Raw genomic sequence first — 25,247 nt, forward strand, 5'->3', positions numbered from 1 at the left:
TAGAGAGATAAAGCATACTTTTCAAAGCCTTTGTAGTTTGACAATGTTGGCTATGATGATGCTATCATCATTTATGCTTATCATTATGGATCCTTTCTTCTAAAAGTTCTCAACTTAAGAATATCCTAATAAGTCAATATGAATAGATCCCTAGTTAAGCGGGAGTGTTAAAATTGTAAGTAGGTTCAGTCCTCATAATTATTGTACTTGTGTCAATATGTATTTCATGTAAGAAAATAAAAATAAAAATTAATAATATTATTAATTTTTATTATCAAGGATGTTCTTCGTGTTCTGTTTTGGTGACAAAATAAAATGTAATAGGGAATGTTCTTTGTGACCCTTGTGAAAAGAAGAAAATTTTATTTTTTGTAAGTGTCATTTGTGCTTCTAGGTTACCAAGTCGGTGCTCAAGGAAGACAAGCCGGCCTCCCCAAAAGACATGTCCTTTCGAATGCATGAACAACTATATATCGACACATATCCTCTAATAATTGGCAACCAATTAAGTGATCTTTTGTGGAAAAGTAATTCAGGTTTGTGGCAGATCTTGAGGTACATATGTAAGCTACCGATGGAAAATTTTGAGGTACATATATTTGAGTTTCTAAATCACATATATCTGAGATTCCTAAGGCACCTGAGCTTGATTTTTGTGGCATATGAATGAGCTTCTAAGGAATATATATCTAAGCTTCACAAGGCACAATAATTTTGAAGTATCCAAGTTATTTGTGGCGGCATTCTTTTGCAATTATACAAACTTCCTACGAGACAGAACTTATGGATAGACATATAGCATCTTGGCATATTTCATGTGGACATTTTTTTTTAGTGCTGACATGGAAATTGGATCTTCTATCCATTTAGATGTGACTTGGATTTCTCTTGTTAATAAAGGAGCTATGAGGAAAGGATTGATGGGTTTTCCCTTTGTGTGTTTTGTCCTGGCCTTTGGCCTAATCTCTTGTGTCTCTTATCTCTTATATTTTAATGGAAATTACTTAATGAATATTAAATAAAAACTAAGAAGAAGAATAAACATCTTCACAAATAATTATCATGTCTACAAATTCTCTCTTGTATTAGAATTTCAACACTTTCCATGCCACTCTTCAAGAAAAAATAATTCATCCTCATAATAAAATTCAACTTTCACTACTAGGTTATTCTCAATTTGCTACTTTGAAGGTGGTTTCAATTTCATCATGTGAACATGTATGTTTATTTTATTAACCATGTTTATGCTATAGATCTTGTACATAATAATTTTTTTCTTCTACAGTTTTTTTTAAATTTTTCTCTCTAGTGTTTAAATCAATTGTAGTCTCCATGTCTTGTATACCTTCTTCTACTTAGGTATGCTCTTCCACAATGTCTCCAATTAATTCTACAATATCAAAATTAATTGCTTCTCCTATTATAATAGCAGCTCCATTAAAAATTGCAATGCTCTGTTGATGAATGTTGCTTTCCCTTTCACTATATGTCATCTCCAAAATATTTCAAGCTTCTTTGAACTTGGTTGCTATTGTAATCTCGGGAATAATGTTTTCATCCAAACCTTATTGAATAATAGACTATATTATTGCATCATTCTTCTTGTTATCTATAAATTGATCTCTTTGATCTTATTTCATGGCCTCATATGTCAACCCCATTTGAAACGATCTTCCATAAATCACTCATTTAAAAAAAATCATAATTTTTATGGAAGAAAATAAAAAGTGATAGAAAATTAAAATAAGAAATCCATCTTAATAAAAAATATATAAATATGTTATAAGTATGTGAATTTGTATACCAACCCTCTCTCTTTCTTAATTAAAATAGAAATAAACCAAAATCCTTTTTCCTTATCTCTTATTTTGTAAACTTTGCCGTTTTTCAACTTTTTAATCTTTTAATTACTTAAAAACCAAAACCCTTTTTCCTATCTCCTATTGTGTAACCTTTTCCTTTTTAAACTTTTTTATTTTATTTGCCAATCTAACTTCTCTTTTTTTAAGTCCATAATAAAAAAAAAACATCCTGCAATATTTCCAAACAAATTCCCTCATAAGAAATGTTTTGTCGTAAAGCAAACTTGGGTAGCTATCATAAATTCAATAACTTGAAAGAAAACTGCAGAGAATTAAAATATTTAACAATATTTATCTTCAGAAGAATGACAGTCGAGTCTCCATCTATAATACCGTCTCTGATCTATATTTCAAAAGTTGTCATTATTAATACAGCTCGAGGCCTCCCGGATCCGGGTGTTTAAATGTGGTACAGGTAAGTGGGTAGCAAAATCGGTGGGCGCGTGGCTCATCTCCACTGCCTCTTGGCGATTCCTATTTCCAATCCCATAGGAAATTTATTGCGCCCTGACACGCGCCCGAGATAGCCATATATAACACGCCGGTGGTGATGGCTACAGAGAAAAAAAATACTGGCGTGTTATATATGGCTATCTCGGGCGCATGTCAGGCGCAATAAATTTCCTATGGGATTGGAAATAGGAATCGCCCTGCCTCTTGGTCTCTCATAGAACCTGTCTTTAATTCCCTTGAACTCAAATTTAATGCTGCTTTAATGCAGCCTGTCCCTCCTCCCCAGCCTGTTCATCTTCTAATCATGGCGCCCTCAGCTCGTCTCACTTGCGCTCCTCCTTTGCGCTCAAGTCACTCCTTTGCCGCTACAGAGGTTCGCTCTCAAACTATCTCGGGGAAATGTTGGGCTCTGGTTCGCTGGGTGGATTTCTGGCTGGGCCTTCAGGTTTCTCATTACCATATCTGCAAATTCGATAGCTACTTGTCCTCTGCCCTTCCCTTCGCCCATCTGTGTGTTGAAGCCAAGCTAGTTTTAATCCTTTTCTGCCTCCTTAGTTTTGCAGCCTGTTCGGATCTTCCTGTTCTTCCCACCATGCCCAAACTTCGCCAGAGGATGAGTTGCAGGAGAGGCAGCTCCCGGGGGCAAACTGTCCGCTAGGTCTCCTCCTCCATGATGGATTCCTCGACTTTTTGTTCAAACTTCTGCTTGGACCACTATCCTGCTACAAGAAGTGGTCAGGGACGAGGTAGAGGACAACACAATTCGGCAGCGAGGTCATTCAATTCTTCTACTAATAACGCTTGGCTCCAGTTCCCCTGCGCTCATGGAAATTTCTCCTTCATGGCCTCTGTTACCATAGAGCTAAGGGAGATTACTGCTGGTCAGGAAGCTGTTTCCCCTGGGGTGACTAGGGAAATGCTGGCGGAAGACAGATATGGTACCACTCAGATGGATTACAAGCAGAGCAAGGCCTCAGGCTCGAGTAAAGGCATAGCATCCCAGGTCGTGGAGGATCAGGCGGGCCCGAGTGTCCCTATCGGCGGCGGCTCTACAAGCAAAGAGGGCCACCCCTCTGAGGACGAAGACGACTACAAATATGGATGTCGCATCATTGAAGAGCAGCCCTCCACCTCCCATGACGTTTAAGCAGGTCTGCGCTCTATGGTTTTTTGAAACTCTGTATGCTCGAGGGTACTCATTCATCACCTACTTGACCGTCATGATAAGCGCATCAGTTCTAATCGTCGGTTTCCCCTGCGAGGGCGGCACTCTGCTAGTCTATGGTTTTTGGTCTCGATTTCAGTCTCAGTTGCTTCTGAAGTTTGTCCTCAGTTTTTGTTCTAGGCAGTGCTTCTCAGTTCACTTGTCATGGTCCAGTCATCTTGTTATGGTTGCTGAATGGCCTCTGTTCAATTTTTAGTTTCAAGCACGATAATAGGGGCTTCATGTTTTATGGTATTAGTCATGGTTAGGTTCCTAGTAGTCCTTCAGGGCAACATTCAGCAGGTTTTTTTGGGGCAATGTTCAGCTATGCTATGTAAACATGCTGCATCTTTGGGCTAGCTTTCTTGAGGCCATGGCCTCGGTGTAAAAATATTTTGTATCAATATAGGAGTAGACAAATTCAAAAAAAAAAAAATACAGCTCGAGGCCAAACCGTCAAGGTAGTTTCAAAATTTCTGTTTATCCTTCAAATTTTCTCTTAGCTCCAGAATTAAAAAAAAATTCCAGTGCTGGAACCTTTAGGCGTTTAAGTTCAGACTCTTTTCTTCAGTGTTTCATATTTGGGACGGTTTCCCTGAATCTTTAGTTGGGAATTCATGTCCTCTAGCCCGGAAATGAAGAGCAGATGTTGATTTGATTTCTAGTGGCCACGTAATGCAATGAATGTTAAGGAAAACTTCCAATTACTGGTCATAGCTTTTTTAGAAATGGATACGCTTTGAATGTTCTGATTCAAAGCCGAGTCATCGATGATCCTAACAATGATCAACGATGAATCCTTAAGCTCCAAATGTGTGCTTTGATTCTCCATTCTTGTTGAAGTAACTCTCATTGCGCATTCCGTAAAAACAACTCCTACTCATAGGTATCTGATGATCACAGCTGCTGTGAGTATGGCGAACAAGAGTATGCGATCTGGGGTCGCTGCTGCTGGGCACTAGACTTCATAATATTTGACACCAGTATTTCTCAGGTTTGATGTTCACTGCCCTGTTTTCTCCCCTGTTCTTTTGTGTTATCTTGTTTTTGTTTCTGCCATTGTCTCTGCATTGCCTTCTATGGACACTGGTCTAGACTTGTGGGGCACTCCTGGTCATTGACTCCTTCCATTTGTGGGGGATCCTGCCTACTATCTGGGGTGTGTTTCATCATATGCGACTCTTGGGGGTGTTCCTATTTTTTCTCGGTCTTCCTTTCCCTCCCTCGATTCCACCGGATATATAGCATGCTATTCCTGCATCTCAATTCCCTCCATTATTACTTTCACTCGGAAGTCCTTCATATTCTGATACTTCTCTGCCTTGCCATATACCTTCTTATCTTTATTTTCCGAACCCATTTTCATCCTTCCTCTAGACGTCCATATGCCTCTCTGGACTAAGATTCTTAATCTCTTGTGTCCTCTGCTTTCTCGGGAGGAAGGATCCTGCCTACAAACAAACAACCTTCTTCCACTCTGGCATCGGTGGATCAATTCTTTCATCATCTCTCGGCCTTGCAAAACTTTTGGTATCCGTTTCTGCAATAGATGGTGGACCTATAGGAGCTGTTGTTGCTATTTTTGTTGTGATGACTTTTAACTATATCCTTTACTGTGCTATTGTGCAGGGGTTTGATCTCTCCTCTATGCTCTGCGCTAGTCTGGTTTCTGCTCTTGGTTGGCTTGTTTTTTCCGGCTACCTGAGCCTGCTCTTTTTCGGACAGGTTTTCGATTTTTCAGACGGTTCGGTGTTGTTATAATTGCTTAAGGTGACTTGGGTCTGCATCATACATTCTCCCCCTGACATTCTCCTACACATTCTCTCTAACATGATCACACTCCTATTTACAAATTCCACTCTAGGTACTTTCCTCATATAGACTGGCCTTTTGACGGTGCTTCACTTTTTTGGGCATTATGTGGGTGTTATGTTTTGTGGTTTTTGTACTTCGTAATTTGTGTTTTGTGGATCCCTAGATATCCTTGACAGGGATTTTCTGATGTAGTCTATTTAATTATGACCTACCTCCTAGAGATTCATTTAGTTTACATTTACATTTCCCACCATCTAGTTGTACTCGTCTTCCTTCTCATTTATGCGGTCATGGACCTGCTGGATTCTGACACCTTAGCCCACGAAGCTTTCATTCGGGCCATGCTGGATGCTGAGTCAAATTTTGGGCGGCGGGGCCCAACGATCCTAGACACTTGGCTCTCATCTTAGCCATCGATGCACTCTCCAGATGGCTCACATGCGGAACATGGTTTGCATGGACGTCCCCACGCGGAAAATGGACGGCGATCCCGACATCAACATCGTTCTCTCAAGATTTCTTCCCCGGCCCCTACTCTGGTTTTCGACCACGACGTCCTCATAGACTGGGTTACCAGCCTTCAGAAGTAGGCTCTTGTTGGAAAGTGGCATTTTTCCAATTTGTGCGAAGCGGATATGAGGCATTGGGTTGACACGAAGTGGAAAACACTATTAGGTTATATGCCTACAGTGGTGTGACTGTTAAATGGTTTGTAAAGTTTTCATTTCCTCAGCTAGGAGGATATTATTAAAATCAAGTCAATTCCTTGGATCAACGGGCGAAGCTTTCTGGCGCTACATTCTTGGTACATTGGGTTCAATCCACTGAAAGAAACCCCCCAAAACAAACTGATTTGGGTTAAGTTTCCTGGATTTCCCATTGAATTCTGGATGAAACAGGTCTTTATGGATATCAGAAACGCTATTGGCAAATTTGTGTATGTTGATCCGTGGTGTTTGGGCGCATAGGACAAGCGTGTTGCTTGGATCTTAATTGAAAAAGAATACAGAGGGGGCTTTCCGAATCATATTGAAATCAATTGGGGTGCCACTCATCTGGTTCAATGGCTCGACTTCTGGGGGGTTCCTTTCTGGTGTCTTAACTGCCACCATACAGGTCATCTTTTGGCACAATGTCCATGACGGCTGGGCGGCAGACTTAGGACTCACTGACGCTATCATCATGATATGTGGGGAAAAAATGATTCTCATCTTTTTGTTTCTCCACGTAGTTGGTATGAGATGCCTCCTCCTAGACGTAGCCCCCTACGGTCTACAAGTATTTCGAATCCTCCTTTTTTTGTTCATTAGTATGTTAAACCAAATATCTCTACACATATTAACATTCCTTCATCCCCCTGATCTTCGGATGGGTCTGGTGTTCCTCTGACCGATGCCACCTCACCTCCTCCTTCGAATAAGATCCCTCCTCCACTCAGTGACTATCCTCCTTCACGTCCCACATCATATCTTCTGACATCACGTGATGAGCCCTCATCTTCACACATCTTGTATATCCCCGTGTCGTCTCCTTCACGTGACACATCCCGCCCACCGGCCACTGGAACCTGCCCTACATCACCACTTAATTCACCCACTAATTCGATTGGCAACAATCTGGATTTTCTTCTATAGAAAAAGACACTATATCTTCTCTCTCTCACCATTCACAAGCCACCTGGCTCTTCATCTCCCTGTATCATCCCCTCCTCTTCTGGGAATATCATTATACATCGCAAACAAAATCGCGATAGTCGACATTTTTGAGGTCGCCCTCGGCCTTTCCCATTCAGTCCTACTATGGCTATCCTTTAGATTTATTCAAGGCGGGGAGGGTTCTCAGACAAGGTTTCTCACTATCTCCACTTCTCTTCATCTTGGCTATGGATGGGCTGAGCCTTCACATACAAAAAGTTGTAGCAGAAGGGAAATTTCAAGCATTGCATATGGGGCGGGATATATATATTTCGCATAGTTTCTTTGTTGACGACGTCCTCATCATGGGGATACTTAACAAGTTTGCATGGCTCTATCTTTTTAATATTTTTGCTAAGTTTGGAAATGCCTCTGGGTTTCTCATGAATCTCTAGAAATCCATCATTCTCCATGACATATGTGATGAGGAGATTATCGCATACATAAAAAGATTATTTGGTGTGGCTTCCGAACCATTGACGGGGGGTATGAAATACCTCAAATTCCACATCAAGCCCTGTAGCTATAAAGTCAACGATTGGATGTGGCTCATAGATCAATTCTATAAGAAAATATATGGCTGGGAGTTCAGATGCTTATCTTTGGGAGGCCGAATCACCCTGACACGGGCAGTGATCACTCAATTGGGAGTGTACTGGGCACACTTATATCTTTTGCCCCTCACCATTATAAAAAGACTCAATAGGATTACGACAAACTTCATCTAGTCTGGTATGAAAAATCAGAACAAATACCACCTTGCCAAATTGGACCACCTCACTCTTCCAAAGCGTCTGGGTGGCTGGGGTATTCTGAATCTGAGGAGATTTGGTTGGGCACTATTACTTAAATCTATGTGGAGAGGGATTTTTGGTGATGGCACCTGGGGTATGATCATTCAGCACAAGTATTTAAAGAACTTCGATTTCTCTGTCTGGATGTGACGTGGAAGTATTGGGATCACTACAGGATCAACAATTTGGCTCAGTTTCATCAAAATTCACCGTTTCTTCCTACTACAACTGGCATGGAAATTGGGTATTGGCCACTGCATTATCATTGGTTTGGATCATATTCAGGGGATTGATGTTGCCTCCAATATATCAGATGATCTCATATATTGTTTAAATAGCCACGACATCTTTTTCTAGCATCAGGTCATTTCATCATGGCAAGATAGATGTCCTATCTGGAAAAGGGCTTTGGAACTGAGACTAGACGAGCAGATGGCGAGAGAATGGGAACATATTAGATCTAACATGCAACTTGCTGGAGTTTGTCGTGTGGTTGAAAGGGACCAGATTGCCTGGACTGGAAAAATGAAGGAAGGTGGTCATATGGTGGCTGATACATATTTTTCTCTTTGCCATCAAGAGACATTACATCCTGAGGTATGTTGGTTCACAATCTTCTGGAAATCCAATTCTCCCATTAAGATTATTCTTTTTCTTTGGCTGGTATGGAAAAATAAAAATCTCATGTGGGAAAACCTCTAGAAGAGGCATTGGTATGGGTCGGGTTTTTGTGTTATTTGCAGGGCTGCGGAGGAGAACAATTTACACTTATTCTTACTTTGTCCTAAGATTATACAACTCTAGAAAAAACTTGTTGTTTATACTAGTTTCCCATATCAGCAATTTGATCATATCTCTGACTGCTTAAGCTGGTGGAGCAAACAACAACCTACATGGCGCAACATTCCCCTTAATTTCTTCTGGGAGATCTGGAGATGGAGAAACAACATAATCTTCAACAATCTCAGAGATTCTGAATCACGGGTTCTGGAGCGCATCATATTGGGTTTCTCTATTGGCACTCTACAGGGTAAAGGACTGAAGGATACCATTCATAAACCAACTGGCCCAAAGTTGGTCTTCTCGGCTGGCTATTTTGATAGAGCTTCACAAAGGAATAGGTGTGGATGCGGCTTCTTGATTGCTTATTCTCCAGAACAGGAATTTTGGGTTCACTGGGGTGCTGGCTGCAACACGAACATGAAGGTAGAAGTTATGGCACTCTGGGGACTTCTATGGTTCTCTAGATATCTGAACATCCCTACTATGCATATATTTGGGGATTCCGAGATTCTCATTGATTATGTTCTGGGATGGGCACAAATTTACCAACCCACACTCCAAGGATGGCTATTCCAAGTTCAACAACTTTGGATTTCTTTTATGGGCTCAACGATTGAGCACATTGGAAGGGAGTTCAATCAATCCGCGGACAGACTCTCGAAGAGGGGGTTACTAGATGAGCTGGACGGGATGCACATTGAGATCAAGATGGAGGATTATATTATGGATGTTGGGGTGATACCTCTTCCTGGATAACTTCTACATTCACTGGAAACTCTCATATGATAATGCTGGCAGAATATCTCAGAGTATCTTCTGAGATATATTATGTTTGTCAAGAATTTTTATTTTCTTTTTTGTGTTTTTCTCTACTGTATATATATACTCTCATTATAAGCTTAGGACTGCAAATAAAATTAGTTTTTGCTATGCTCACACAGATTCTGGCCATGGTGCTCTATATGTTTGGTCATGTCATTATGTCATTGATTCTGGACCACATCGATGACTTTTGATGATATTGTATACATCAACATGTTACTATCCTCTCTATATGTATTACTCATATATTGATGAATATAATGTTTTTTTTCATACTGATAAAAACTACAACTACACAGCGGACAATTGCTCACATCTTATGACAGCGGTAGGTTTTCCAACCCTCAAAACCACATACAACCCCTTTTTGTTTCTCGATATGGTGGTGGCTCTGCACACTAGTAATTAGCTACTCTCTTCTCAGAATCCTTTCGTATCACTAGTAAAGTGTGATTGGAACCTTGTTTTCAGAGCTTGGTTTCTTTGGCTCTTATACTATTTTGATAAAGGGAAGAGGAAAAGTTTATTGCTACAACCTACAAATAATACACAATAACATATAATAGATATGCTATTCTCTCATTCCAATTCTCATTGCTTGAATTGATTGATCATACAAGAGTACGTAGGCCTAAAAAGATTCATGAAAGATTATCTAAAAAAAATTCATGGAGAATTATCTAAAAGTATCTTTAGAACCAGAATAATGGTCATACTAATTTAAGATTACATATGTGCATGACTAATGACTAATTAATTCATGGAGAATTATCTAAAAGTATCTTTAGAACTAGAATAATGGTCATACTAATTTATGATTACATATGTGCATGACTAATGACTAATTATTGTTAAATTTAAACTCCATCGAAAACTACCATAGTATAAACAATTAACGGATTCAGAATAAAATAAAAGAAAAGCAAAAATTGTATAACAATGTGCCTCTTACCTAGCCAACAAGCCACACTGAATTATGTCCTACTACGTAAAAAAATGAATAAATGAGTTACTTGGTATTTTAATCTTTTAGCACATATAATACAAAAGAATTTTACCACTTTCTTTGTATTCTTGAACATCTCGTTTGGAAAGTCTGATTATTCCACATCTTTGTTTCTTGTAAAGTTGTCCTTCAACCGGAAATTAGGTATTATTCCAGCATGTTAGGTACACGTACCTGCAATGGGATCTTTTACAACCATCGTAGCTAGATTCTGCGCCTTTTCTGTTATTGGTTCACCGTCCTCTCCTGCATTATATTATATAGGAGTCGTTCCGGCTCCACTTTGTATATAGGGATCATTCTCATTCCACTTGGTACGGGTACTACCTAAGCACGTCTGTGACTTTGCTGAAATCTTTTTCTTTTATAAGATTTGTGTTTTGTTTTCTATTTTGTATTTTTTGAACTTCTTGAATTTTTTTTTTAAGCTTTGTTGGATCTTTTCATTCATTTTCTTAAAAAAAAACACGTTATAACAAAAATTCAAGGAGTTAGGTGGCCTCCACCTGTGGAGAGGGAAATTGGCCACCGAACAACATTGTAAGCCATCCAAAAACATAAAAGTTTGACTCTGTCTAACAATGCTTCATATGACTGAATGTCTTGAAACCTTCTAAGGTCTAAGTAACTGAAACATAATAACCTAGCAAGCAGATTTACCATATAGAGTTAAACAAAAATTGAAACTAAACAAAACCAATCAAACTATTATTCATCGAAGGAATCCACTGGAGTGGATCTTTCGCACTTGAACCTGGTAATTCAAACTGGGGAAAACACGGAATGTGTTTCTCAATGCGGCTGAGGTAGACATTCTGTCGCTGAATTTAGAACTAAATAAGTTGAAATTCCTTCTGGATTTCATGAAGACCAAAATCAAACTTAAAGGAACTAGCTGGAGGGTTCATTATGGCCTTAGCCACAATGTTCTTCATTAATCAATAGAGGTCAACATTTTGCTTATATTGAGAAGTACGACCTCTGGAGTGGCCAGGGTTGGGGACTAGGTCTCTTCAATCGTCCATTTGAATCTCTGCTTCTGCCTATTGATTAAGTTTAGTGTCCCAGTTGGAAGTAAGTTGTCAAACCTGAGATGGGGTACCTGACTGGTATGATTGGGATGCATCATGTATTTTCCATGAAGCTGAATGGCGGCCCCTAGCCCTCGGCCGACGAGGCTAAGCTTGGCTGCTAGCGTCATGCCTCTCGGCGTTCCTCCCCTGACCCTGACCACCTCTCACCGAAGAGGCAGAACCAGAGGGATGAACCATGACGCCTCTCAACAAAACTATGATGGAATAGAAAAATTTGTAACAAACAACCCAAACCTCAAGCTTGAAGCAGCCATTGAGGTCCTAACAATTACACTGACAATGTAGACCTGGGAAGTTATCACAGCATAAAGGAATTAAACATTGAACATTAGGCCTAAACCCAATAGTTGACTTGAAACTAAGATGGGTTTGATGCCCATGGAAAGGAACAACATACACAGACTCCTCGAGGTCACTTGAGACCAAATGCAAAGGTAAGATGAGAGGAACCATACAGAGGAAACCCTAATTCTTCCACGCTTTCAGAGACATCGAATGGAGTAAGCAATGACCATAGACAACTAGACATGTGACATATATTGACTCCATGCTAAAGAAATGTAGTACATTCCCATATGAGAAAAATTCCAAAGAGGATAGAGACAGTAATATAGAAAGCAAACATCTCATAATAAAACCCAACGGGATCTTTCCATAATTCTCGATAGAGATTCGAATTGCTTTCATATTCCTTATTAAGAAAACTTCCCCATTGAATTGACATAGGAGTTTAGGCTGGAAAGAGCGAGCGTGAAAAGGGAGAAGAGAAATAACATACCCGATTTCGTTGGACATGACACTAAGGGAACCCATAGCACCAGGGTAACCAACCAACGAGGCCTCCCTCTCGAACAACCACGAGTGACCCATGAACTCTATACCAATATTAGAGGTGAGAACCACGAAGCATACGCCTGAGAATGAGGAGAGGCCACCCCCTAACATCCTTAATAAGGTGACGCTCTCGCCAATTTCATTGACATTAATTGCATGCATGTGCGTTGGCACCATGCCTTCCTTACCAAATGTGTGAGGGCTATGGTGAAGTCTTCCTCTGGCCCTTACAATCTTAATCTTACACATGACTCAGATCCCAATGAGACCTTTCTGCCGGTACAGACCCTAATCGGGGAAAATAGGGTGGAGAGTTGAACTAGTGAATTAATATATAGAGTGTCTTAATATGGCACTAGATCACCATCTATCCAAGACCACATGGACTCAACTTCTTAATTGAATTTAATTATTTTATATGTTTTTTTTTTTTTTTTCTTTTTCATTTTTTATTTATCATATTTTAGTTGGTTTAACAAATTATTTATTTTTTCAATTTTATTTAAAATATTTTTTGTTCTTATTTTTGTTTATTTATTTCACTATAACTTTTGAATTGGTAATTTTGGGGCACTATTTTGGACAACATCCACGATCAAATCACAAGGACCACTATTATTCACCTCAATATCAAGATATTCCACAATTTTCAACTTATTCAAATTTTTGCCGCATAAGTTAACAAGACTCTTGATAATAAAAAAACCCAGATGAAGAGAATCAAACCTGTTAACCACCCCTTGGGCTATTGTCTTTTAACTTTTAATCTTAATTTTTTAAACAAATGTCATTTTATACTTGCTCTACACACATGTTATATTGTAATCAGTGTAAATCAAAATACATTAATTCTTAATTAATTTGCAAAATTTTAAGAACTATTTCAAAGTTTAATAAAAAAATTGTAAAATTAAATATTAAATTTATTTGTTTGGAAATTAAAATATAAATTTTGAATTTTAAAATTCAAATTTCTAATTTTAAATTGATTTATTTTTTTAATTCCACTAGTTGTATGGAATTTAAAATCTAATTTTCATACTTAAAATTAGTTTAAAAAAATTAAAACTAAAAATATCTCAAAACACCTAAGCGTCCAGAAAAAATGATTATAAGAAAAAAGAATATGCCGATACAATCTCACCACATTGGAAGAAACAGTTTGAATGTAGTTGGAAGAAACAGTTTGAATGTAGTTGGAATAAACCGTTATTGATAACCAACCGGTCATATTTCTTTTGCCCTGTTTTGTTCGCTACTTCTATTATTGGAACTTGCAAACTATCACAGGGGGCTGGATAGATATTGTACCTCTACCGAACAATGTAATGGCTTGCATGTTAGCCTTGCATATTCGCTGCTGTGGGAACAGCCTGGATATCCTGGCCCTCGATTTCCCATCTGTGGAAGTTGTGGTGACATTCGCAGGCATAACATACAATTGGTGTTTATGCTCTTCTGTTCTTTCGTCTTGTAGTAGACTCGCAGTGCGAAATCATCATGTTTATGATGTTTGCCCAATGGTTAATTTGTGAATTTGTGAATCTCTGAGAAATTTTAAATGATTGTGTTTCTCATGAGTGTGGCTAACTTATGTGCAGGGAGGAGAATGGGGACTAGTAATTTTTCCCATCGCTTGAGCCTTGCTCTCTCTTTTATCTTTGGAGGGATTAAACGAGTCAAACATTTTGGTTGAACTTCTATTGGCAAACATTTCGTGTGAATAGATTAACAATGAAATACTCAGTTGATTATTTAGCTTTGAGTTTGCGCTTAAGTAATGGGATATCCATAAATATCCCAGCGGAAGCGGGCGTTTTTCTACCAAATTTGGTGCTCGAGTCTTCGTGAAAATCTTTGACTGTATCGGTAGTTGTAAAAATCCTCCAGTCTACAATCCTGAGATCTTTGGGCCATTTCCAGTTCAATCCAAGGAGGAGATCAAAGTCTCTGTCAGCTGGTTCATTTGGGTCTCATTTAGTGCTTTACATTTTTCCGTTTATGGATAAAATGACTTTGCAACACTCGAAGGACAGACAACACTTTGCAACACTCAAGGACTCACAAAATTAAACCATGACATAGAACGTTGAAAATCCAAACTAATATAAGTAATGGGATAAAAGCGCTTCGCACCCAAAGATAAAAGCCAACCAATGCTCAGAATTATCACACTCGCTAAGTGAAATAGGTATGTAATAAAATATGTAAGAGGTATGTGAATGAAAGTACGTGGTAAAATATATATGTATATGAAATAGTAAAATAACAGATATTTTAACATTAAACGTTTAACTGTTTATTTATTTATCTTCTCTAATTCTTGTGACTAAAACTAAATTTCAGATTCATCTGAGACCACGCTCTCCGATTCCAAACGCAAACAGATAAAAAGCACAACAGATGTAAGTGTATTTTCTTTTTTCTATTGGCATTGATTAAAAGCTTCATAATTATATGTACACTTTACATGTTTCATATGATATGTAGATTGCAGATCCAGGGGAGGGCAGACGGAATTTTGTAGTTATGGAGGATTTGGGTAGTTGTAGCAATAACTTTCAAACGCTGGAGTTGTTTCCACTCCGTCCCGATCGAGGTGGACTTGAACAGCAGCGAAACACTCACCTGGTTTCTGGCGATGACCAAAAGGTCTGTTCTGGTAAATATGGACAAATCAAGCCAACTTAATATATTGAAGTAATTAATTGCATATCATTTATAAGAGAAGAGAATACATTGTATCATTTACATTACATATTTCCTTTATATTAAGATGTAAAAAATATCAATATTTTATATAAGATGGATAATGAAATATTTTATTTACTATAAAAATTTGAAATCTTTTGTTATTAATATTTTTTAACTGCCACATATCAACTCCAATTCCATATTATATTGAATACAAAAAAAATTATATATATATTATATTGAATTAAAAAAAATTATATATATGAAAAATTAATATATAATTAACCATTATAAATATTTAGAAATTTTAAGATTTTTAAAACAAAATAATAACTTGATAGATTATGTTGCAAATATAATTCATCAATTTATAAAAGATAACCCCCGTACAGTTCCATTTGCTCTTCATATCAACACGACTTCGCCATTGAAGACTGAAGAAGCTCTGGATATATTGAAACTAATTTTGGCATCGTACAGTTCCATTTGCGCTTCATATCAACACGACTTCGCCATTGAATACTAAAGAAGCTCTGGATATATTGAAACTCATGCTGACATCGCACTTATACGCTCTCTACCAGGCAATAGATCTTCGACAATTGAAACAAATTCTTCTGAAAGTTGTGTTAGAAGTCATCTCAAGCGTTTCAGACGCATGCCATCTTCCTAAATCCATTAAAGAACAACTTATTAAGGTCGCCAGGGGTATTCCAATGTACACATATTTAGAACCCCCCTGCAACCCTTCCCTCGCACTTGTCTCCGCCCTCAAACAGACATTTCTTGACGCCATTCTTGCATTCCACAAGATTGAAATTGTAGAGCAGTTAAAAGAGTTCGAATCCCACCTTCAAGAAGAGATTACAGAAATCGTGCTTTCTTACGTGGAGTGCACTAACAGTCACATGCTGCTCCTATTGCAAAACATTAATCCATGGCTCTAAATTATTTCCTCTGTATGAATTTATCCGGGAGAAACTCAAAACGAAAATGATGACTCCGAGGACAGACCAAACACCCCAGGAGGGCATCCAGAAGGTATTCGATGCAATTGTGGATGGCCGAATCACTGCACCTCTGCTTCAGTGCCTCAGCGGATTCATAAATTGATCATCAAATTTGTGAAGTGAAATTTACATGTGCGTACAACAAGAGTCATTTGACAATATGAGTGAGTCTACACATCTATTGCAACCAGAATCTCCTCCAAATATCTGTGGAGAAAAGCATGACAGAAAACAGGCATAATCATTGCAGAATCCTTGAACACCATATCCACGTTGGCATCAAGATAATTGCTCAGAGGGGAAATGTTATTCAACTTCAAAGCAATTAATGGGTTGTGTGTGGCTGCACAATGCAATTCTTACTGCTGCCAATTGGGGCAAAGCAATGCATTCAATAAGCCCTATAAACTTATATGAATGTGCGGGGATTGTTGTTTAAATGTTCTAAAAAAATGAGGATGTCATCGAATTTATTGCCATTCAGAAAAGTCACTTGCAGATTAAGAGCCCATTGAGACTGGGGAGCATTCCAGTGAATCCATTCTGTTGTTGCAGGAACATGGTAGTTGAAGATTTGAGCTGGTTGAGATTTTCAGGAAGCTTACCTCTCAGACTGAGATCCCTTTTTTGGTCGACGTTGTCCGCAACAAATTTAGATGGTGAATGGTGTACCAGATCGAGTTATAATTGGTGATATTGCAAAATTGAAAATAAACAAGCCCATATTAGGACCGTTTCCCAAGCCTAAAAATTGATGAGATATAGGTCATATTGGAGTCAGAGTAGTTGTTTACCAGCGTTTTTTTATATAATATTTTTTAATTGTTTAAATAATTATAAGATAATAAATAAATTATTTTGTATTTAGTTTTGAAATAATCTTTACTATATACCTATACTCATTCTCATGATTTTGATGTCATTGTTTGTTTTTTTAATTTGGAATAGTTATTAGGATGATGCCAACATTAACATTAAATTCATATTTTATAGTATTTTTTCTCTGCTACATGGAATTAGTATTTAATGTTTATCGATAAAGATTGGAGGTTAATTTCATATTTCATACTATTTTCTCTCTACATAAAGAGTGAAAAGTCGCTTAATTGATTTTTCATTTTTCTTATTTAAATTTGAAATTTTTGAAAAAAATTTGAAGAGATGCGATGTTATTGTTTATCTAAAAGGAAAAGAAAAACCAATAACAAAACTTTCTTGCAGATTACATGAATATGCAGACTTCTTTTACTTGATTATTACCTTTCACATTTCTACTCTTTTCGCAATTTCTTTGGACCTCTTAATGAAATTGTTAGTTTGTAATGAGACCGATTTTCTCTCCTGACGAGCTTGTGTCCCATATTGTTATTACTAGCATTTGCACTAGCATTTGCGCTAGATGCTGCAAAAGAAATGTCGTTATTACTACATTATTACTAGCATTTGCAAAGGAAACGCCGTAAGTCGCTAGTGCATATGGAAGGAGAGCATCAATGAAAAAAATGTGATATGTTAGGAAATTAACTATAGCCAAATTTGAATGAAAAAATAAATCTAAATGTTAAATGTAATACAATCAAATAATCTATTCAAACCAAAGGCATGCACAACTTCATTCCCATGTGCTCAATCCAAGAGCTTTAATTAAAAATTGTAAGTTGCTAGTGCATATGGAAGGAGAGCATAAATGAAAAAAATGTGATATGTTAGGTGATCTAACTATAGCCAAATTTGAATGAAAAAATAAATCTAAATGTTAAATGCAATACAATCAAATAATCTATTCAAACCAAAGGCATGCACAACTTCATTCCCATGTGCTCAATCCAAGAGCTTTAATTAAAAATTGTATCCCAGACCAGGCCGTAAGTCATCCCAGACCAGAATACGCCGTAAGTCCGCAGCGAATATGGAAGAAGAGCATAAATGAAAAAAATGTGATATGTTAGGTGATCTAACTATAGCCAAATTTGAATGAAAAAATAAATCTAAATGTTAAATGTAATACAATCAAATAATCTATTCAAACCAAAGGCATGCACAACTTCATTCCCATGTGCTCAATCCAAGAGCTTACTTTAATTAAAAATTGCATCCAAGACCAGAATTTTGTCTCATCCAAACCGAACCCTTCACCGTCATATGGTAATGGTTCCAGATCAAATTAACACCATAAGTGACTTACAAGGAGTGCAAAAGCATCAACTCAAGTGGATGAGATTTCATCCAATCTTGAGATACACTTCTCAATGGTCTGATGCAATTGATGAGATTTGAGATACACTTCTCAATGGTTTGATGCCTATCATCTCACATCATGTGTGATGTCAACTGGTATGTGGATGCCTATCATCTGATATCATGTGTGATATGGACTGGCATGTGGATGCCTATCATCTAACATCATGTGTGATGTCGACTGGTATGTGGATGCCTATCATCTGACATCATGTGTGATGTCGACTGGTATGTGGATGCCTATCATCTGACATCATGTGTGATGTCGACTGGTATGTGGACAGTGGAGCCTGCAAACATACAAACTCTAACAAGAGTACCTTTAGTAGAACTTGGTGATCATGCCACGTATCCAGTTGCAAGAGTAGGATCCATCAAATGATATCCTTAAGCTTAATAAGTTATTGATGTTTTGTATGTACCTATCATAACTAAAAATCTCTTTCCAGTTTCAGTGATGATAGAGCTTACATATATGGCTAACTTTGAAGATCAACAAGTCCTCATCCTAAATTGCAAAGGGAATCCTATAATAACTTTAGGGCATGATAGTGACAACTTGTGTGAGCTTCGACAAAAGAGACTAGGTCACTTTCTCTAGTGAATGTTGCCAATATTGAAGAACATGGTTTTGTTGACATTATAAGATAAGTAGTTTCTTCAGGCCCAAACACATATTTTATAGTGCAAAAAATAATTTGTAATTTTTTATTGTTTAATTTGTATTTAAATGTTATAGAGATTACATAACATGCACATTGAGTCATTTTATGAGCACGCATTAAACTAATTTTTTTATTATTAATATATTTTTAAGTATACATTAATACTAATTCATTAAAATATTTTATATAACATTAAAAAAAATGAGGAAAGGTAGATTTTAGAAGTAGGATCCTTTCCTTCCAACTGTGAATAGAAAGTGCTTGTAGAGAAGAGAACCCTTAGATCCACTGATCACACACATAGAATCGTGGAAAACTTGAAGGACCTTAACACCATATGAAGAGAAAATAAAAATTTCATGATTTTCCTGTGTTTATGTTGAGATGGAATGTATATTCTATAAGATTTTGAGGTTTCACTCTAACCTACAAAGATGTTCTTCAAACTAGAAGGTTCCAACTTGGTCTCTACAATGATTTTCTTGTGTTTATGTTGAGATGGAATGTATATTCTATAAGATTTTGAGGTTTCACTCTAACCTACAAAGATGTCCTTCAAACTAGAAGGTTCCAACTTCGTCTCTACAGTCGTGTTTCATGATTTTCCTGTGTTTATGTTGAGATGGAATGTATATTCTATAAGATTTTGAGGTTTCACTCTAACCTACAAAGGTGTCCTTCAAACTAGAAGGTTCCAACTTGGTCATTTTCTCATCTGGAATATGTAGATAGGACAACCGAAAAACTCAAATATGTGTTACTTGATGCTTCTAAATTCCTCGATTGATGTCTTATCCTTCAAAATTTTGTGAGGATACCTATTCAAAATATAGACAATGATAAGACATGTTTATACACAGAGACACATGAGAAGAACTAGATCATGAATCATGGATTTGACTATTTTATGATAGATATGTTCCTCCTCTTCGCAACCCTAATCTACTGAGGATTGTAGGTAACTATCAACGTTTTTTTTATTCTTTCTTTCGTGCAAAAGGTATCAAACTCGTTTGCGGTATATTCCTCTCCATTGTCGTACCTTAACAACTTAATCTTTATACCTATTTGATTTTCTACAAGACCCTTAAACTCTTGAAACTTCTCAAAGTCCTCGTCCTTGGTTTCCATGAATTAAGTCTATGACTTCCTAGAAGAATCATCAATAAAAATGTTACTTGATAAGGAAGTTGAAGTGATCCAGGTGGATATTGGTGGCCACCTGCCAAGTCCACCTGGACCCCCACCATTGTTTCTCTCAGCATTTTCAGTTTCCTTAATTGTATCACAACTTACTATTTTTAGCAGTTTTTCGGGTCCTGAACTTCCAGAGCCGTTTTGAGGCCCTAAACGATGTTTTTTGGGAAATCTGGGGGAAACTTGCAACCATGGACCAATGTTGCCCTTCCCAAATTTTTAGTGCTCGAATAGATCTTTCTAACGAGCTATTGTATGCATCAAAGGGAGATCGTATGCCAAAGTTACGACCTCGCGAAGTTGATGTACCAACTTACCCAAAACGGGGCACACAATTTGGCGTTTCATCTTCTATGGTTAGGTTTTCGGATGTGAAGTGTTTTTCATTGTTTCTCAACAATAAATAGGCCTTCAAGCCTCATTGTAACATAGTTTAGAGGCATGTAGCCGCCACATCTCTTCTCAGAGATAAGCTCCCACCTTAGCTGGTTTATTTCCATTACTGTTTGTAAGCATATTTCAGTATTTTAAATTAATGAAATGAAGTACTATTTCCATTGCATATCTATGTTTATAGTTATCTCTGTAATTTGTTGCATTCCTATTTAAATCTCGATTAGTCGTATCAGAGCAGTCTGCTTTTCCTTTGTTTTTCTTTGCATCTCCCCAACAAGGTTGGGATATAAGGAGTTAGGGCTTGAACTGGTCGAACCTTTGCAAGACCAGCCTCACAAATCTCGACAGCCTCCCATGGCAGATGAGAATAAAGATGAGGGGGCAGGAGATCCTATCAAAATCTTGCTCGAAGAAGCTCTCGAGTGACAAAGGAACGCGATGATGGACAACTTTTCCCAGATCCTTCAGTGACTACCCAAAAGTGATGCATCGGCTTCCAGCAGCTACACTGGAAACACCACACCCTTTAAGGTACAAGTTAATTTTGAAACCCCCATATTTGAGGGTCAAATAGACGCAGATGCCATAGATAAATAGTTAAATCTGCTAGAGGGTTACTTTTTTGTTCATGAATTTTCGAGTTGGGAAAAGATTGCTTTCGCTCTTCTCAAAGCAGCCCCCCACGTCAAGGATTGGTGGGAAACCTACTGCGAGTAGAAGGATGAAGATACCGGCACACTATTTTCAACCTCACACACCTGGAATTCATTCCGAGATGCCATCAAGGAGCAATACTACCCTGTCGGAAGCTATGAGGATCAATACATAAAGTGGACCATGCTGCGGAAGGGAAGGGACCAAGACGTGCTGGAGTTCACTAATCTTTTCCATACCCTTCGCACAAAGTTGGGTATCAAGGATTTGGAGCAGCATTTGATACTCAAATACCGCAGCTACCTGCACAAGTACATCCAGGAAGAAATAGAATTCCCAAAGATCTCCTCGCTTGGCACAACATACCGATATGCCATCAAGGTCGAGCAGAAGTTTAAACAGAAGTAGCGAGACTTTGGATCTGCAAATCTGAAGGAAGGGAAAGGTGCCCCTAAACCACAGAACAAAGGAAAAAGCCAAGGCGAGGTAGCCCAAGAGAACCCGCCAAAGCTGCAAGCAAAGAACAATGCCGCGAAGCTGAAAGAGGACACGAGAACATGGTGTGAGTTCCATAAGAGCTCCACCACAACACAAGTGAGTGTCGGGCAAAGCAGTCATTGGTGGCTGAGCTAAAGGTTTCAGAATTAGATGCATGTTCCGACTCTGAGTCAGAACCTGACAAGGGGAATGACAAAGGGAAGCAGATTATCAATGCGGAGCCCAACGTCACCATTGACACCACGAAGATACAGAAGAAGGAACCCAAAGATCCAGAGGAGGAGGAGCATCTCTTCCACTCCTAGATGTGGGTAAAGGGCTCCTTGCTACAGTTCATTGTCGATAGCGGGAGCCAAAAGAACCTCATTTTGACAGAGGTCGTGAAGTGGTTGGGCTTACTGACTACAACACATCCACAACTGTACACCATCGGGTGGCTTCACCAAGGACGAGATCTTTGTGTGAGCCAGTAATGTCACCTTCCATACAACATCAAGCCCTTCATGGATGAGGTATTGTGTGACATTGTTCCCCTTGAAGTTTGTCATGTATTATTAGGACAACCATACTTGTGGAAGCGACATGTTGTGTATGAATCAAGGCCCCGTGCTGTTACTATTACTTTGGGAAATAAGTTGTACAGGATATCAGACGTAGCACTGCCTACCGCCATCTATTTGATTACTGCAAAACAATGCAGTAAGCTCATTTCCAAAACTGGGAAATTTGTTTTCCTGATGATACGCCCTCAAGGAAAGAAGAAGACGGTGGCCATGACCTCTATACAGGGCCCCTCTGCATGAAAACTACATATGGACAAGGTTGTGGAGGAGTACGAGGACAGCTTCACCTCCCCCGTAGGGCTTCCTCTACACTATCAGGTCAAGCACTCCATCGATCTGACCCCAGGTGCACCGCTACCCAATGGACCAATTTATCGACACTCTGTTCTAGAGAACGATGAAATCAAAAGGCAGATTCAGGAGCTGCTGTAGAAAGGTCACATTCGTCCGAGTTCATTGCCTTGTGGGAGCCCGATCGTGTTGGTACAAAAGAAGGATGGGACTTGGAGACTTTGTATTGACTATCGGGCACTGAACAAGATCACTGTCCATAATTTGTACCCGATCCCGTGGATTGATGACCTCCTGGAGCAACTAAAGGGGGAAAAATATTTCAGCAAGATCGATCTGAAGTCAGGATATCAACAGGTACCAATCGAACCCTCTGATGTGTGGAAGACTGCCTTCAAAACCAAGGAGGGCCTTTTCGAATGGTTGGTTATGCCTTTCAGATTAACGAATGCTCCTGCAACCTTCATGAGGCTAATGGATGATATCTTGCGGCCATTCACCAAATCATTTGTAGTGGTATACTTGGATGACATTCTGATCTTCAGCCAGAGTTGGGAAAAGCACCTCCACCACATCTGACAGGTTCTCCAAACACTGCGGCAACACAAGCTATGTGCCGATTTGGAGAAATGCAGTTTTGGCATGACCTAGGTTCAGTATCTGGGATACATTATTGATGAACAGGAGGTGCATGTGGATCTAGCCAAGATCCAAGTCATTTGGGATTGGCCATCTCTAACCACTCTGACAAAACTTTGCAGCTTTCTAGGTCTTGCCAGCTTCTACCGCAAGTTTGTGTTGGGGTTTTCTCATATCACTTGGCCCTTGAGTCAAGTCACCAAGGGAGGAGAAAAAGAAAAATTATTTTGGTCTAAATCTCAACAGAAGGCATTCACAGAGTTGAAAGATCACCTCTGCACGGCACCAATGCTCACGTTACTAGATTTGCAACAACCATTTGAGGTCAAGGCAGATGCCTCTGATTATGCTATTGGGGTAGTCCTTACTCAACACGAGCATGCAGTGGCATATCACAATGAAACACTTTCAGACACAGTCCAGAAGTATCCCACTTATGACAAAGAGATGTATTCCATTGTGTAGGCTTGCCGATAATTGAAGCATTACATTTTAGGGAAGGAAACGGTCATTCACACAGACCACTGACCCCTGCAGTTCATACAGACCCAAGGGAAATTGCAAAATGATGACCATCAGAAGTGGTCTACATACCTGCAACAGTTTTATTTGAATATCAAGTATAAGAAGGGCAGCACCAATAATGTTGCAGATTGCCTCAGTGAACCATCGATCATGGCATTAACTACGGTGCTCAACTCTTGTGGGCACAAGACTTCTGATTAGCCACTTCTCTACAAAAGCGACCCAGAATTCTGCCACACATACTAGACACTCTTGGAGGCTCGGCATGTTCAAGATTTTCACCTCTAGGATGCCTTGTTATGCCACCTGGGTCACCTTTGTGTTCCTTCAAGCAAGTGTGTCAATATGATTTAGGAAGCACACTATAGTCAGGCTGCTGGGCATTTCGGGGTCAAGAAAATGGTGGCAGTGTTGCAAAAGTATTTCTATTGGCTGAATATTCGACAAGATGTCATGAAGTACATCAGATCATGTACTGCCTGCACTATTGCCAAATCGACCATCAAGAAGCAAGGCCTCTATACCCCAATGCCTACCCCTAGTCGACCTTGGGAGTCCATCTCCATGGATTACATGTTAGGCCTTCCTTCCACTAAGCATGGAAATGATTGTGTTTTTGTGGTTGTCGACAAGTTCTCGAAGATGGTAATTATGGTGGCCTGCAAGAAGAATATCACAGCAGAAGCCATTGCTAAAATCTTCTTTGAACGAGTGTGGGTGCACTTTGGGATCCCACCGTCTATCATCTTAGATCGGGACAGTCAGTTTCTCAGTACATTTTGGTCCAATCTCTGGTCAATGCTGGACAACAAACTCACTATGTCCATAGCCTTCCATCCTCAAACTGATGGCCAGACAGAGGTTGTCAATAGGATGACTGTACACATTTTGCGCATGTACAACTCAAAGCATCCATGCACATGGGACGAGAGCCTCCCCTATGTTCGGCACAGCTACAACCGAGCTCTTCACAGCTTGACTGGCCACAGCCCTTTTCAGGTGGGCTTGGGATTCCATCCACTATGCCCCATTGATGTGGCCATGCCACTTATAGCTACTCACACAGATTCGTCTCATGTCCAGTCTGAAACAGACAAGGTAACCAGCTTCATTGAGCACATCCAACATATTCGCCAAAAGGTCCATGACATTCTAGAGAAATCAAATGCCAAGTACAAGCAGCGACATGATCAACATCGGGTGTCACACAAGTTTCAGGTGGGCGACAAATTCTAGTTGTATTTGCAAAAGGAACGCCTTACTGGAGCCTATCGGAAACTGAGACCACTCTGATATGGTCCTTACACCATTACTAAGGCTATGGGAGACAATGCATTTGAGCTCAACATTCCCCCATTCCTTGGCTTGCACCCAATGTTCAATGTGGACCACCTTCGACCATACTTTCCACCATTACTAGACACATCTGACATTGTAGAACAACTCACACCCACAGAATTAAATCCAAATTGCATGGAACAAGCTGCAACTAATCAGATCATGGACACACAAATCA

General features: G+C 39.0%; 1 long non-coding RNA gene across 2 annotated transcripts in view; it reads left to right on the forward strand.

Moving 5' to 3' along the window:
• The window catches only part of LOC149164477 (uncharacterized), a 304,885-nt gene that overhangs the window by 257,567 nt on the left and 22,071 nt on the right, over positions 1-25,247 (forward strand). The window contains exons 3-4 of one of the 2 annotated variants that reach the window (XR_016260243.1): positions 14,708-14,766; positions 14,852-15,013. This is a non-coding gene — a long non-coding RNA (uncharacterized LOC149164477). The remainder of the gene's footprint in view (positions 1-14,707; positions 14,767-14,851; positions 15,014-25,247) is intronic. The other variant, XR_016260242.1, reaches the window with a different exon arrangement.

The sequence above is a fragment of the Pinus tabuliformis genome, chromosome 5_1 (genome assembly GCF_031772625.1).
Source record: "Pinus tabuliformis cultivar Carrire ecotype Pingquan chromosome 5_1, CPIR1, whole genome shotgun sequence".
Classification (NCBI taxonomy): domain Eukaryota; kingdom Viridiplantae; phylum Streptophyta; class Pinopsida; order Pinales; family Pinaceae; genus Pinus; species Pinus tabuliformis.